This window comes from Patiria miniata, unplaced genomic scaffold (genome assembly GCF_015706575.1).
Source record: "Patiria miniata isolate m_02_andy unplaced genomic scaffold, ASM1570657v1 HiC_scaffold_3, whole genome shotgun sequence".
NCBI lineage: Eukaryota > Metazoa > Echinodermata > Asteroidea > Valvatida > Asterinidae > Patiria > Patiria miniata.
The window spans coordinates 232737-248087 of record NW_024037069.1 but is presented as its reverse complement, the minus strand read 5'-3'; the positions used below and the strand labels follow the sequence as shown (position 1 = coordinate 248087).

Sequence of the window (15351 nt, the reverse complement as noted above, 5' to 3'; positions counted from 1 at the left end):
TTATGCTATGAAATCTAGTTAAACCGATTACTTTTTTTTCAAGAAGACAATTAATTTTGCTGAATAATTGATTATCAAGCAAACTTGGGTTTCTCACCAGTGGAGTGTCATGGCCTAGCGGTTAAGAGCACCGGACTCATGTTCTGGTGTTTCAGAGGCAACAGTGGCGTGGGTTGGAGCTCAGGTGGACACTTGTGTCCTTAAGCAAGGCACTTCACCATTATTGCTTCGTCTTTCGGATGGGACGTAAAGCCGTAGGTCCCGTGTGTTATGTAAGGCAATGCACGTACAAGAACCCAGTGACATTTATCGCTAAGAGAAGGGGTTTGCCCTGGTGTTTTCTGGCCTCCTGTTAAAACGCCCATGCGGAGTATTTCGGAGAAGAACCAACCAAGAACCAAGAACCAGAATGCCGTTTAAGACCGGCCACGTGACGGGCTCTCGACCAATAGAAATGGGTAAACTGTCTTAGGTATTTATGAATGAATAATCAAATATACGGTAAGCTTAATAAAAGCATCTTAAGCTAAAAAGGAAAAGGTGTTTAAAATCAAATGATACTCACATTGCGCTGTTCTCGAGAGCAACTTGGTCGGTCGGAATAACGGCGAGAGGACGAACAAGTGGCTTTTATAAGATTGAGGCAGCCCTAAACAGTGTAGTGGCGAAACTTCGGAGGGGGGGGGGGCGGAGCCTAAGTCATGATGGATCAAAATGTTTCACATAACTGGCTCGCGTGTCATATTATCCTTGATGATGAAATATGGAATGGAACTGCAAACTGATAAAAGAAATATTGAGTATGGACATTTTTTACTAATAAATTCATAATTATGCACGCATGCGCATCAAAAGGCCTATATCGCGGCGAGCTTAACCGTGGCTGAATCATGGGCTGATTCAGCTACGGTGAAGCCCGCCGCGATTCAGTTAGGCGATTCGGCCTGAAATTTGGTGGACAGGTACCTGGAAGCACACAGTTATTTTTTTCCATTCGTGCGGAAAGAGCCCTGCTGATTTCTTTCGTCCTCGTGCGCACAGGACGGAAGCAATTTTGAGAAAAAAATGGCTATTGTGGAAAAGCCAAAAATTGTTATTCTGTGTCCTAAAAAGACCCCACTTAGGACAGAAAGTAATGCCTTTGACGATTTTAATGGCTTTTCTAGATAATAAACCCTACAAATGCTCAAAAATTGAGAGAAAATCACCCGCATATTTAGACACCTGAACATTTTGAATGAAAATGTTTATGCATTATTTTCATATTTTAATTAGCATGAATCCCGCAATAGGGCGACAAGTTGTGCGGGACTTCCCCTACATTAGGGCCACACACCGCAATAGGGCGACAATGTTCTATTGAGGTAACTACCCTTTAGCGAAGGAATGTTGCTGTCGCAAATGGGCTAGATAGAATGCTCGTGGTTTAAAACGTACACATACCAAACTTGGTTGGGATCGGATAAGGTAAAATTGGGTTAGGTCATATTAAAGTTTGAAAAATTGTGTGCACGTTTCTATGGAAAGGTCGCCCATCATGCAATCCAGAGTTAAATTTATCATTTAATCCGTATCCGTATCAATATTCAAATAAAATTATGCCGATACTGCTACTATTTTTTTTTTTGAGTAGCAGTATGCTTATGTGCAGCACCAGAAAAGCGCTTCAAAAAGTTAGATTATGTCTTAAATATCTTGTTTGTTTTTGCATCGGCATACTAAAATTCTGCTCTTAGCTGAAGAACTTGTTTCGTGTCTACACGGTACAGAACAATAATTGCCTGCATGATAGGAAAACATGTAGTAGGGCCACCTAAAAACATAACCATTTGAAAACACCATTCGGAACCATACGGTACTCCATTTATTGAAAAGCTATAGTCCAACTGATAGTTACTCAAATGATGACCATAAAGTGCTTATTATTTGATACCTGATGACGTAATGATGACGTCACAAACTTCATCACATCTTCGGACGGAGGTTCAAACTCACACAAGGTTTTTATCATCATCCCGTGAACTGTATTAAAAGAGGTATTTCACCAGAATTACAGCAAATTTGTCACGGGCTCACAAAAAAGAGGGACCTCAATTCAGTTCAAAAAGTTGTAAATGAAAGTATTATTTTAATTTTAAACTTTAAATCGCTTAAAATTTGATATACCGTGACGTCATGATGACATCACAAAAGTCCACATTTTGGATAGTTATTTCAACGAGGTTTCGTCTTCATGCCTTGACCCGTATTCGAAGAATTCAGCGTGTGTTATCTTGAGGTCCCCTTCGTTCGTTGGCTCTTGCCTCGAGCTTAATTTTTGGGTCGACTCGACTCGACTTGACTACACACTGTGACTCGACTCGACTCGACCTTCTTGACCTAATGACTCGACTCGACTCGAGTCACTTCTTTAAAATGACTCGACTCGAGTAACAAAAATCAGTGACGCGTTACAACGCTGCGTACTCTAATTATTGAGATTATGTATCCATTTCTCTTTTTTCCATTTTAGCGTGTGATCCGTGGAATCCACATAGTTGGCCTTACCCCCTTGTTTGCGTGCATCCTGGCTTCTGCGGTCGCCAATATGATTAAACACGCCGTCTGCATAAGCCAGATTTCTCCAACGCTGGTCGGCCGACCAGCGTTGTGATGACGTCACAAACAGTGATGAAGTCACAAACATGTCCAATTTTTGGACAGTTATTTATGCAAGGTTTCGTCTTCATGCCTTGACCCGTTTAGTAGAATTTCGTTAATAAAGTTGTTTTATATTGAGGTCCCTTTAGATCGTTGGCTCTTGCCATTGTCGACTACAACAATAATTTATGTTCTGAGCATACAGTTATTCAACACATAATCACATGGTGCTGCACATAAAGCTTATGGCTGCTCAAAAATAGAGACAGTACCAATAGACTTCAATATGGATTTTGACGGAGCCTGTAACGTCCTTGGAGTGTATGCAACAATATGCTCGTCATCTAAAAATAAATGTTATATGGCTTTTTTGTTTTTGCATGGGCATAATAAAGTTCTGCTCTGAGCTAACGAAAGAATGGTTCGTGGCTACGCTGTTCGAAATAATACTTATTTTTAGATGATAAGCATATGCTCGTTTGCAGAAAATATGCAACATATTCCTCTAAATATTTTAGAAAATCTTCTTTATTTCTGTATGTCTTGAATGGGAATACCTAAGTTGTGCTCTGAGGGAAGAACCTGGTTCGTGGCTACACGGCACAAAATAATAATAATCATTGCCTGCATTAAGATGTGATGGATAAATATGTGAGGTACGGCCACCTAAAAATAACTTCTGGTCTGATGACGTCACCATTTGGAAGCTTTGCATATTAATTTTGCTACTCTCCAATGAATGTTCATCACTACTAAAGAGAGCGGCACTATAGGGTGCCCCTTCGAGTAGTGTCATCATGATCTTTTGTTTTAACCGCATTGAACATTTGAATGATTTAGTTTTGATTATAATTTTCTAATAATAAAAGTTGTATTCATTGACCACTGCACTTTCAGTAACATGGAAGCAAAGATTGAGAAGTATTGAGCCCAAAAACTAAAGAAAAGTTTGCAAAAGGCAATATCTAACACTTTACAAGAAGAATAGGCTACTCAAATCAGTTCAAAATTTACAAATGAAAGTAGAGCGTGAATTTTAAACCTTAAATCGCTTGTAATTTCTGTATCGGATCAAAAAATGTGAACAAACTTTCTCACCGTTTTTGTACCTTAGTTATTACAACAATAGTTTGTTTTTACTCAACCCACTTATTATTGGTATAAGATGACGTCATAATGACGTGACACTACATCTTGCTTTCAAGGTTAATGTAAACACCAATTTTCAGCTTTAGGCGTCGATCCGTTAAAAAGGAAAGCTGCTGAAAAGTATTGGCCAGAAAAAAACCAGAAAGGAGAAGCAGCACTAAACAAAAATGTGATGGGGAATCAGCCCCATCTCCTTAAAAGTCAAACATTAATTTCAAAACGGTGATCGATTGATGATGGATGACCCCATGACACCGTGAACAACGAATGGATACCTGTTGACGTCATGATGACGTCAGGAAAAGTATCACGTCTTTGGATGGACGTTCAAGTTCATACCAGAATTGATCGTCATCCCGTGAACCGTTTTGAAAGAGGTTTTTCGCCGAAATGAAAAACAAATTTGTCCAAGGCTCACAGAAAAAGAAGAGGGAAATCAATTTAGTTCAAACAGTTATAAATGAAAGTATTGTATTAATTTGAAATTTAAATTCGCTTGTAATTTGATATACGGTGACGTCATGATGAAGTCACAACATGTCCACATTTTTGGACAGTTATTTCTACAAGGTTTCGTGTTCATTGTTTGCCCCGTTTTGAAGAATTCCGTTTGTATCATGTTGAGGCCCCCTTCGTTCGTTGGCTCTTGCCATTGACTACAACTATAATTTACGTTCTGGACATAAAATCAGCAAGGCATCACTAGATTTTTGAAGCGTCGTTCTGGTGCTACACATAAAGCTTATGGCTGCTCAAAAATAGAGACAGTGTCAGTAGAATTCAATATGGAGTTTGACGGAGCCTGTAATGTCCTTGGAGTATACGCAAACGTATGCTCATCGTCTAAAAACAAATGTTTTATTGATTTTTTGTTTTTGCATGGGCATAATAAAGTTCTGCTCTGAGCTAACGAAAGAATGGTTCGTGGCTACACTGTACGAAATAAATGCATTTAGATGATAAGCATATGTGTTGCATCTCCAAAAATATCTTTATTAATTTTTCTGCAAAGGCAACATATGTTTTGTTTCTGTCTGTCTTTGTAAGGGTCTACACAAATTCTGTTGTTTTCCGAAGAAACTGTTGCGAAACAGGAGTTGAAGTGAGAGTGTCACTTAACAAGATGCAATCACATTTTCTCTCGAATTTGAAGTTTATACTGTATTTAAAAAAAAAACTCATAAGATGGCTATACTGAGTGCATTGTTGCCGGGGCGCGTAATTTATATTCCCAGGACGGTTGGGCCAATTAGTCATGAATAATTCAGTAATTTCGATCGGGCCAGTATGTTTATTCATGAGAACAGATCAATGGTATCAAGAGCAATGTTGTTATTTAGTCAACCAGTTACATTCAATTCAAGTACGGTTGTGGTCAAGTTAAACATAGTGGATAGCGAGATGAGCTACGGATGCAAAGATCCCTGGTTCGAACCACGTCGTCGCTGCTCCTTTCATCGAATGTTTCCTTCTCTCAATTTATCGTTGAAATATATATATAATTATAGGAAAAAACGAGAACGAGAATAAGTGTCTTGCAACGATACAAAGGAAAAACTGAATAATCCATGACTTGGCACCAACCCTTCTTGGAAAAAAATCAATAAACCGTGACCGCGGCGTTATTTGACCCCGAGGTGGCGCTGTTGAATGAAAAAAAGACACTTGTGAAACACGGTGGCGCTGGGTAGAAAACACTGGAAGCTGGTTAATGTAGATGGGTGCAACCTGCAATAAAAATCTCATAGACACTAGTGCTAAATGTGCATACTTCAAAATTCTTGTAAAAATACTCAGCACTCTCACAGCTATTCAAGCTGTACAGAAAAATGATGATCAACATGCCATCTTTTACTTTCTTTTCATTTTTTGGTGGGTTGACCATTGACTTTTCGAGATATTCTCACCCAAAGAAGACGACCCCTATTTTCCCCAAAGCGGAAAAGTAGCCATCTTCAAAAACGATCCCTCCAAAACATGGCAACTTTCGAGCCCAATCACATCCAAAATGCTCAGAATTGGAAGCCCCAAGTCCAGGCCAGAGGTTCATTACCATATCTCTTCAATTCCCCAATTTGATGGCTCTCAAAACTCTCTAAAATATAGAATATTTTGAGGGTATAACTTTTATTCATGAGCTCGGCGGACGGATTTTTGGCCTATTTACAGGCATGCACCCAGATGGTTGCAGACCAGAAAATAAACTGCCATAGGCCTCGGTGATAAAATACCCTCACTTTTCAATCAGGAAATAAAAAACTCTGAAAGTGATTGAGACACTTATAAAAATAGAGCTTATTTCAGTTTTAAGGGTGTTTTGGGGGAGAACTCCACCCAAAGAGGATCACCCCTAAAAGAGTAGTCCTGAAGCCCATCGCAATTTTGAAAAATAATGTTCCTACGTTCCATGGCAAAACGAAGCAAATTTTTTTAGGGCCTAATTTCATCCAAATTTCCCATTCACTGTTGCAGTCCTGATTATTCTTATATCAGGTTAACATACAGCTACAAGCAAGGCTCTTCAGAACAATATACTCTTTTTTTTCTTTTGTCTTTCTGCAGGAAGTAGACTTTTCTTAACCCCTGGGTATTACCCGGACTTGGCGTCAGCCCGGACACGCTGCGATGGATGTGGCATGAAGCTCTGCTCACTCGAGCAGCTGGAGACGGCCTATAACTTATATATGGAGGAAAACGAATGGGGCTGGGTGGACCACGAGGAACACGCGCACGCCTTGCCCTGTGCGAGGTGGGGAGGTGTTTCTATACCAAATTCATGTCGGAGAAGCAAGTTGGTTGGATTCCGTATTCTGACGACGCTAAACTTGAGAGGGCATATTGCTGTAATAAGTCCCTTTGAGCGAAACCATAGTCAAAATAAAAAAGGAAGACAAATCTTCACACTAATGTTGCACTGATAAAATTCTGCTAACAAAATTTTGTTCATTGCCTCTCGAAAACATTATTTTACCTCGCGCGCTCATGCATCATCTAAACACCATTGTTACTTTACACTGGGATACTAATATAATTTGTTAGTAAATAGGTATTACACATTTGTTGGATTTGAGACGTTAATTTTCTGGTCATTCTGACAAGTTAATCTCCAGTTCCTGATTTAAATGTTTAGCGCCGAAATCAAAATTAACAAAGGCTACACAGTTCGATTAAATTTGTTAAACCGCTTTTAGCAACTGTCCAAATTATTTCTTCCTTAAAAATAAATGAGGTTCCTACGGCACCAGGCAATTTCTCATTTTGATATTCTCGTTTTCATTACCTTTTTTATAACAATTTTACTTTTGTAATTTTAATAATTAACACCACGTAGCTTACATTTGAATCTGTTAGAAATGAAATGAGAAGCCAAATTGAAACTAAAAAAAGTAAAATTGTACAGAAAACACTACGATTCCCTCTATTATTTGTATGAGTTACTTTGTGTGTTGTTAAGCAAAACTAACGCTACTCCCTTCTCCAACTTCTAAGTGGATGTTCGGGGGGGGGGGGCAAAGCCGTCATGTAGACAGAGTCCTATTATTTCTGAGGAATGTCTGTTTGAAAAGCTGCCCTTGTGATCTTCAGCATTCCCTAACCACGTCCTGATTCAGAATTAGCATGAGATACTCTGAACATGCCTGGCGTTGATCGAGGACACGCCACAACAATAATACTTATAGACCTTTCTGCGCTTGGTTGGCAAACTGCATTTTTGCCAACCACGGCCTGCAAAACTATGGAAGGTCCAACACTGCAAAAATGAAGAAGAGTTATTACAGATCACCAAAATATTATTTGATACTTGAAAATACAACATTTTCACCAAAGCTACAAAATAATTTCTACATATGCCTTTTTACTATGTGTTGAAGGCGTTATGAGGACTTTTTTGGAAAAATATGTTGCCAACCACGGCTTCAATTTATGCACTTACGGCAGCCCATACAAAATGGCGCCAATGTTTACAAACAAAAGAAAGGCCTATTAGGTAAATATAATACACATTTGGCAACGTGGGAAATAGGCCTATTGATCGCTGCTGATTTCCGTCTTTTAGCCACTGCAGGGTAACGTACTCAAGAAGCAAAACCGAACGCAACGGGTAAATCTTTCGATAATTTTATTCATTGCTGAGTTCATGCATTGTATTACTACATCAGATTAAAAGCAGAAATAAAGAAATCTTGACAAATAATACAATTATGTTCAAATTTTGGAATACGGATGTTGTTCATCTATAAGAGTATATTTTCTGGATAGTTTTCATTAGCGGCATTTCGGATATTATTGTGAAACTTATAGTGTTTCTTTTTATTCAATTGAACTCATGTCCTGCTGAGAGTATACACCTAGTTTTCACATCCATTAAAAACGTTTAGTTAAGATTTCTTATTTTGTTCTGTAGCCGAAATGTTGAGGGACATAGCTGAAATTGTTCCATTAATAGATTAACATGCATCCCACCACCAGAAACAAATAAATTCTGTCGGTCAAAGCTTCATATCAGCGTCTGACTCATCGGTATCTGTGAACATAAACATAACAAATCACCCTTTATTAACAAAAAAATTAAGAAAAAAATAAAGCTTTATTTTGATTATCCGATGATTACTATGATATAGAATAGGCGTGGCCAGCGGGGGGTAAGGGGGTATTTAAACCCCCCCCCCCAATATTTTGTAAAGACTGCCCTTTTCTATTCAAATGCCCTTTTTTCACCCGCGCTTACCCCCCCCCCCCCCCAATATTTTGTAAAGAGTGCCCTTTTTTTAACAAGTGCCCTTTTTAAAAGTATGCGGTTGCCTTTTTGGTGCCATCGGCCGTTGCGGTGCCTTTTTTTGTTAAATTCCCGCATGTATCTCCTTTAGAAGCACCATATATTGTCCGTTAGTGTGCATAATCGTCGGTTTTTGAACAGCGCCACCTTCGACAGATGGTACAAGCTTCCCCCCCCCCTCCCCCCCCCCCCCCCCCCCACACACACACTATTTGATTTTACGGAGGCCAAGTGTCTGGGGAAAAAAGTGTCTACATTTCAGCACGGATGTGCAAGTGCCCTTTTCAAAAAAATTACCCCCCCCCAATAAAAATGACCGTGCTACGCCACTGTATAGGGCCTACACAACTTTGCTTGGCCAAAATGCAGGCTTAGTTTTACCTTTTCTTTTCGACTTTAAAATCTTTAAGGATTTTCTATACTCTGTGAAACTGATTCCAAACTGTGGTCGCAGGGGCGGATCCAGGAATTTTCGCTGGGGGGGGGGAGGGGGGGTTTCATCATCAAAACATTCTGAAATGTAGTCAGGTTTTATTCTCCGGACACTTGGCCTCCGGAAATCAATAGGTGGGTGTGCGTGTACAAACACTGCCTTATGGGGTACCGGAACAATGGGAGGTACCCCACAAGGAATGCCCACCGACTTTGGTACCCCACAAGTTTTTCACGAAATAGATATATGGATTTTATTCAAAAACTAGGAATTTCCAAGGTGGGTTGATCCGTCGCAAATGGTAGAGTTTTAGAAAAGGGATATTAAGTCCGAATTTTAGCCCAGGAAATTAATTCTGGTTAAAATAAGAGCATTATGACATTAGTGTGGGACATTGCAAAATTTTAGTACACGAGAACAAAGGAAGTACCCCACTTCTATGCCTGTGAGTTTGTCTTACATACGCAGTGTGGACTTCCGAACAAAAGACGTCCACATAATGTAGGTAGCACCGACGTTGTGTGGACTTACCCCACGTCCACACAGTGTTTCCCCATTTCTGGAAAACAGGTTTAGAGGCATTTTTGGGTTAGGTTTATCTGTAGCAGAATGAAGAGAAACACTAAAGGGAATCATAGAAAAAAATTGGGTTGAAAGAGTTTTCACAGTTTGAGAAAAATGAGTTTTTTCACTGGTTTTTCTTAACTACACGAAAGCAATGGAAAGTCCACACTAGTCATGTGAAACAAGTATGGGTGTATGTGTGGGTGTGTGTGTGTGTGTGGTTGGGGGGGGGGGTAGGGGTAGGTTTAGGGTTAATATACCCCCCTCTGGATCCGCACCTGGGTCGATGAGAGGTATTCTGTGAAAACGATCTTCAAATGCAAATTTGAGAGCATGTTGGCGAGCAAGGTTTTTTTTATTTAGAAAACTTAAGACTTAAAAAAGAGGTTCCGTAATCCATTTGGTTTATGGAGGTCGTCTTAAAGTCAAACTGTTTGGCCAAGGTGAGTCTTAAGCACGCTTAACTACAAGTGACATTCAGTTAGCGAGTCAGTGAGCCAGTTAAGCCCGGCGCACATCTGTCCGTTTTTGCCAGTTCACCGGATCTTCGGGTCATCGTACGGAGGTGTGCGCTAAAAATTTGGACCGATCCGACCCTACATCGGGCGACCGGATGATTTTGTTCGCATCCGATTTCACCGGATCCAATTTCACAGGACGCAATATTTATGTTAACCAATCAGATTTTACGAAGGAAGTCACATGGTTGTCATCATGTGACTGGTCATCATGTGACCGATTTTTGGACGGAATCGGGCATGTGTGCGGGTAACGTTGTGGTCTAACCTCCGGTGAAAAACAATATAGGCCTACCGGTGATGCGGTGATCCGGAATCCGGTAAAATCGGGAAAGTGTGCGCCGGGCTTTATAGTCAATAAGATAAACAGAAAGTAGGCCGAGCTTTCGGGATCAACCAAAATCACGATATTACTATGTGGAAGGCATGCACTTACCGTGTTTTTTTTTTTGGCGGCCATCAACGCACTTTATGCAGACGGCGTGTTTAATCATATTGGCGACCACAGAAGCCAGGATGGTTGCAAACAAGGGGGTAAGGGCAACTATGTGGATTCCACGGATCACACGCTAAAATGGAAAAAAGAGAAATGGAAACAACAGTCATCTCAATAATTAAAGTACGCAGAGTTGTAACGAGTCACTGATTTTTGTGACTCGAGTCGAGTCGAGTCATTTCAAAGAAGTGACTCGAGTCGAGTCGAGTCATTAGGTCAATAAGGTCGAGTCGAGTCGAGTCACAGTGTGTAGTCAAGTCGAGTCGAGTCAACCCAAAAATTAAGCTCGAGTCAATTCGAGGCAAGAAATATTTGAACACTATAATAACAAATAAAGACAAGAGAGAATTTGTATCACTAACAGTCAACAAGAAGTGAAACTTCGGTCTGATAGGCTATCTGGTTTGGCTTTGGGTCCAGAATTGTTTTCCTTTTATGAAAGATCTGACCCAAATCATGAAATCTAGAATGCTTTAAATTTATTTTTGAGCCAACAGCAGACAAAACAATACCAAAACAAAACCCAGCTGAAATAATTCAATAGGTCTCAAGAGAGAGCATGTGCATGTGCACAAAGATTAAGAAATCAATTTCAGGGGGCCTAAATCCTCAAAATAAAAACAAACACTAAATGTGAGTCTTGGATTTGTAAAAATTGTGTTTGATGCTATATACCAGTTTGTTAGGTCTAGGGCCCATAGCCACTCTAAACAAAACTACCCAAAAAAAGCTAATAAATAAAGAAAATCTGGGGCAACTCGGTCAGGGGGCGACATGACACAATCATCTCCAGACATGCTTTTTCTTCATCGTTTTCGTCCGATAAATCCCCATGAATATCCGAATTATTCATTATTCACCTAAACACATCAGCTACAGAAAGCCTACCTTTATACCTGCTACTGAAAACCAGAAGTGGACAAATCCTCAATTTTGAGCCCCCCCCCCAAAAAAAATCAAGGAACATGACGGGGAAAAATTGTTGCAACTTGACGCCACTTTTTTTTTTCATTTCAAATAGTTCGAAGTATTTCAACTAAAGAGCTGCAAGCTGAAAACAGGAACAATTCTGCGATTTTACTGTGATGAGCATCGCTACCTAGTTTTACGAAAAGCATAAATGAACCAAAACCAACAACATACCACCTGGAAAAACCCGCGGTTATTTCACAAAACATTCAAAAAAGGAATAGTATGGCCAGGAACTGCTTAATGAAACAAAGACCAGCGAAAATGGCGGCAACGGTATCTTACCTTGACGGGACTCAAGATCGTCAGTTTTCGCATCAAATTGCCGTGGAGACTCTGAAATAAAATGAAAAGGCTATCTTGTGAATGACGGAGGCAACATGCTACTTTCAATACCGTGATTACAGAAGACCCGATCTAGCTGCATCAATGCCAATTCTATTTTCTTCGGTTTTGTTTTGTTTTTACAAATTACCTTCCATGGCTGCGTCTCCGAAGACGACACCCAGGCACACCAGAAGAACCAAGCAGGTAAAAGCCTTCATCTTGACTCTATTGTCAAAGGAAATAAAAACCAAGACGATTAAGCAGCATGGTTTGGCCACAATATCCACAGATCACAAAAAATACATTAAAGCGCAGGCACTATACAAAAAGAGAAGGCATCGGAAGTACTAAACATTTCGCCCAAACCTTCTCGTTTAAACACGAGTGGTATGAAACCAAGAAGAGCCGGAAGCAAGTCGTGTGTGTATTCAAGTATTGTGAAGAAACGAAGAAATTTGTGAAATTATCAATATTAGTAATGATAACTTTAATGTAAACCTAAGGAGGAAAGGTATGGCACAGTGTTCCATGCTATCAAATCTACCCTACCTGACGGTCTGAACTGCAACAGACGATTGTTTTAAGCAGACAATTTGCTGAAATGTAGATCATCAAACAAACTTGGGTTTCTCACCAGAATGCTACGTTGGGCGATGATAATGCATAATCAATGGTTTGCTTTTTAAAACACATCTTAAGGCCAAAAAAAAAAAATAAGTCGGTCTCTGGTCTGCGCGCGCGTCGATTTTAATCATGCGCGTCAATCTTTTTTCTTTTTTTTCTAAAATGTTCCGCGGTAGCTCCAACGGCGCCCTCAATTGCCGCACCTCCTCATTTTTTTTTACCAAAGAGCACCAAGGAATGGGAAATTGCACCAAGGCAAATGATCGAGAGCACCAAGGCAAATTATGGAGGACACCAATGTACATGAGGACACCAAAAAAGCAACATAGTACCCCACCTTGTCTGTACAATCCAAGCTTGAAGAAGAAAAAAAAAGCCGAAGTCCCCGCGTCAATTCAGGAACTTTGATCTGACCAGAGACCGAATATTTTTTTTTAGCCTAAAGTAAGAGGTGTTTAAAAATCGAATAACACTTACATCACGCTGTTCTTGAGACCACGTCGGTTCGGAAGAGGAAAAATATATGTGGCTTTTCAGTTGTCGACGGTCGGAATATTGGAAAGCGGACGAATCCGCGGCTTTTATAAGTCGAGGCGGCACTGAACAGTGGCGTGACTGGGGGGGGGGGGGGAGCCAAAGTAACGATGGCTCAAATGTTATGATAAAAGTATCATCTACTTGTAAAACTAATAATATGTCCAATTCTGGGCTATCACATAACTGACTTGCATGTCATGTTATCCTTGATAATGAAATATGGAATGAAACTGCAAACTGATAAAAGAAACAATGAATGATATATTGCCCTGGCGTGAGGTATGCATGGGCGTATAGTAACTTTTCACCAAAGTTGCCCACAGTGGCGTATGCAGGATTTTGTCAACGGACTTTAAACTTTTCGTGCCGCAGGGGGGGGGGGGGGGGGAGGGGGGTGTAGGTGGGGGTATTACCATTACCGAAATGTAGACATTTTTTCTCCGAACACTTGCCCTCCCTAAAAAACTCATTATTATGCATAATGCAAATTATATGCCCATTTTCAAGGCGCGTTGTAATGGTTGTATGAGCGGGTTTTATTTTGTGGATTGATGTCAGAACTCTCTTACCATTTTATTAAAATAATTGTTGAAAAAAACACGTGTCAAAAATCCGCCGGGGAGGGGGGTGGGGGTGGGGGAAGTGTCCCCCTGCCCCCTGGATAGCGACAGCTCTCAATGGTTTTGTACACGATTTGAGATCATGGACGTTCGGTCAATCGTGGACGTATTGTTTGCGCCCACATTCTTTTGTCCTACGTCCACGATTGCCGGTGTTTACACACGCACCCACACACACACTTACATAGGCATAGAAGTGGGGTACTTCCTTTGTTCTAGTGTACTAAAATTTTGCAACGTCGCACACTTGTGTCAAAATGCTCTTATTTAACCATAGTTAATTTCCTGGGCTGAAATGCGGACTTAAAGGGAATATACATCATTTGCTTTTGCTGTAATTTTCAGAAATGGATGGAATTGGGGGGTTTGAAATATAAAGCAAATATAGTTACACTAACTTTTTGGAGGTTTTGGGTTCGAAAATGCTATAAAAACCAAGAAAAACGATCATTTTCCTGTAGTCTGGTTCCCTGACTCCATATAAGAAGAAACAGAGCAGTTTACATACATTTGGGAATTGTAAGGTCAGGGAACCAGTCTAGCTGGCTCGTACCCGTTCAAAGGTTTGTAATCGATTGCAAACAAGTGCAATGGTCAATTGGGGCCAGTATTTGAAAAAAAAAGCCAGTTGTTTCCAACGCTGATCGGCCGATCAGCGTTGGAAATTGATACAAAAATACCACTTTTCTTGAAAATGACAGTATACCAGGTGCCATAATTTTACAGGATGCTTTAGACTGTCATTTACCAACATCCTATTAAGGTATTTCGCAAAAACTTGGTAGTTTTATTTTTCGATGTTTGCAAATGTTGTATATTCCCTTTAATATCCCTTTTCTAAAACTCTACCATTTGCGACAGATCAACCCACCTTCGAAATTCCTAGTTTTTGAGTAAAATCCATATATCTATTTCTTGAAAAACTTGGGAAGTCGGTGGGCATTCCTTGTGGGGTACCTCCCATAGTTCCGGTACCCCACAAGGCAGTGTTTGTACACGCACGCACCCACACGTACGGCAGCACAGCCACGTCTAGCTACGCCCGTACAGACAAACGTATATGTGCTATACTTCTTGGGGGCTATGGTGCCATATACATGTATGCCCTAAATACGCTAGCTGTTAAAAGTAGTGAAAACAAAACGTATACATTGTAATGGCAATGACAACGTAATATATCACCAAAGCAACCATTTTGTTGTCATATTCAGTTTCATATTCAAATATAGTGCCCCCGTGAAAACCCCAGTGAAGAAAATATCTGTTACCATTTAATGGGCCATAACCCTTGACTTGGCTTGTCACTAATGTTTCAGTGAGCATGCGCGATATAACCAAAATGGTCTTGAGTAGTGGGGTCCAATGACCGATGTATTTGCAATTATGTTGGCATAGTACTATAGAAGATACATTGATGTTAAGTGTATACACAAAGTTTTAACTGAATCAAACGAATTGTTTTGTGATAATGATGGTCAGTAATATTCCACGCATACATCCGAGCAAGAGCGCACTTTCATATACGCACCGTCAATACAAAAACAACAAAAAAAGAAGATTTGTCAGTGCAGTACGCCGGGTCGAAAATTCGACATTTTGCGTGAACGATAAGAACAATTTATTCTTATGTTTAACCATATACATGAATATTACACAATTGATCTTTGAAATAAACTGTTGCCACTTTTCTGAATGAT

At 40.1% G+C, this 15351-nt stretch overlaps 1 long non-coding RNA gene across 1 annotated transcript; it reads right to left on the bottom strand.

Annotated features, from left to right (window-relative positions):
• Nucleotides 1-7892: 7892 nt before the first annotated feature.
• On the bottom strand, nt 7893-13054 carry LOC119738549. Its single transcript, XR_005272468.1, has 5 exons — nt 12975-13054; nt 12022-12098; nt 11832-11882; nt 10518-10650; nt 7893-8314 (listed from the first exon to the last, which is right to left on the bottom strand). It is a non-coding gene; the product is annotated as an uncharacterized LOC119738549 (long non-coding RNA).
• Between the last annotated feature and the right edge of the window lie 2297 nt (nt 13055-15351).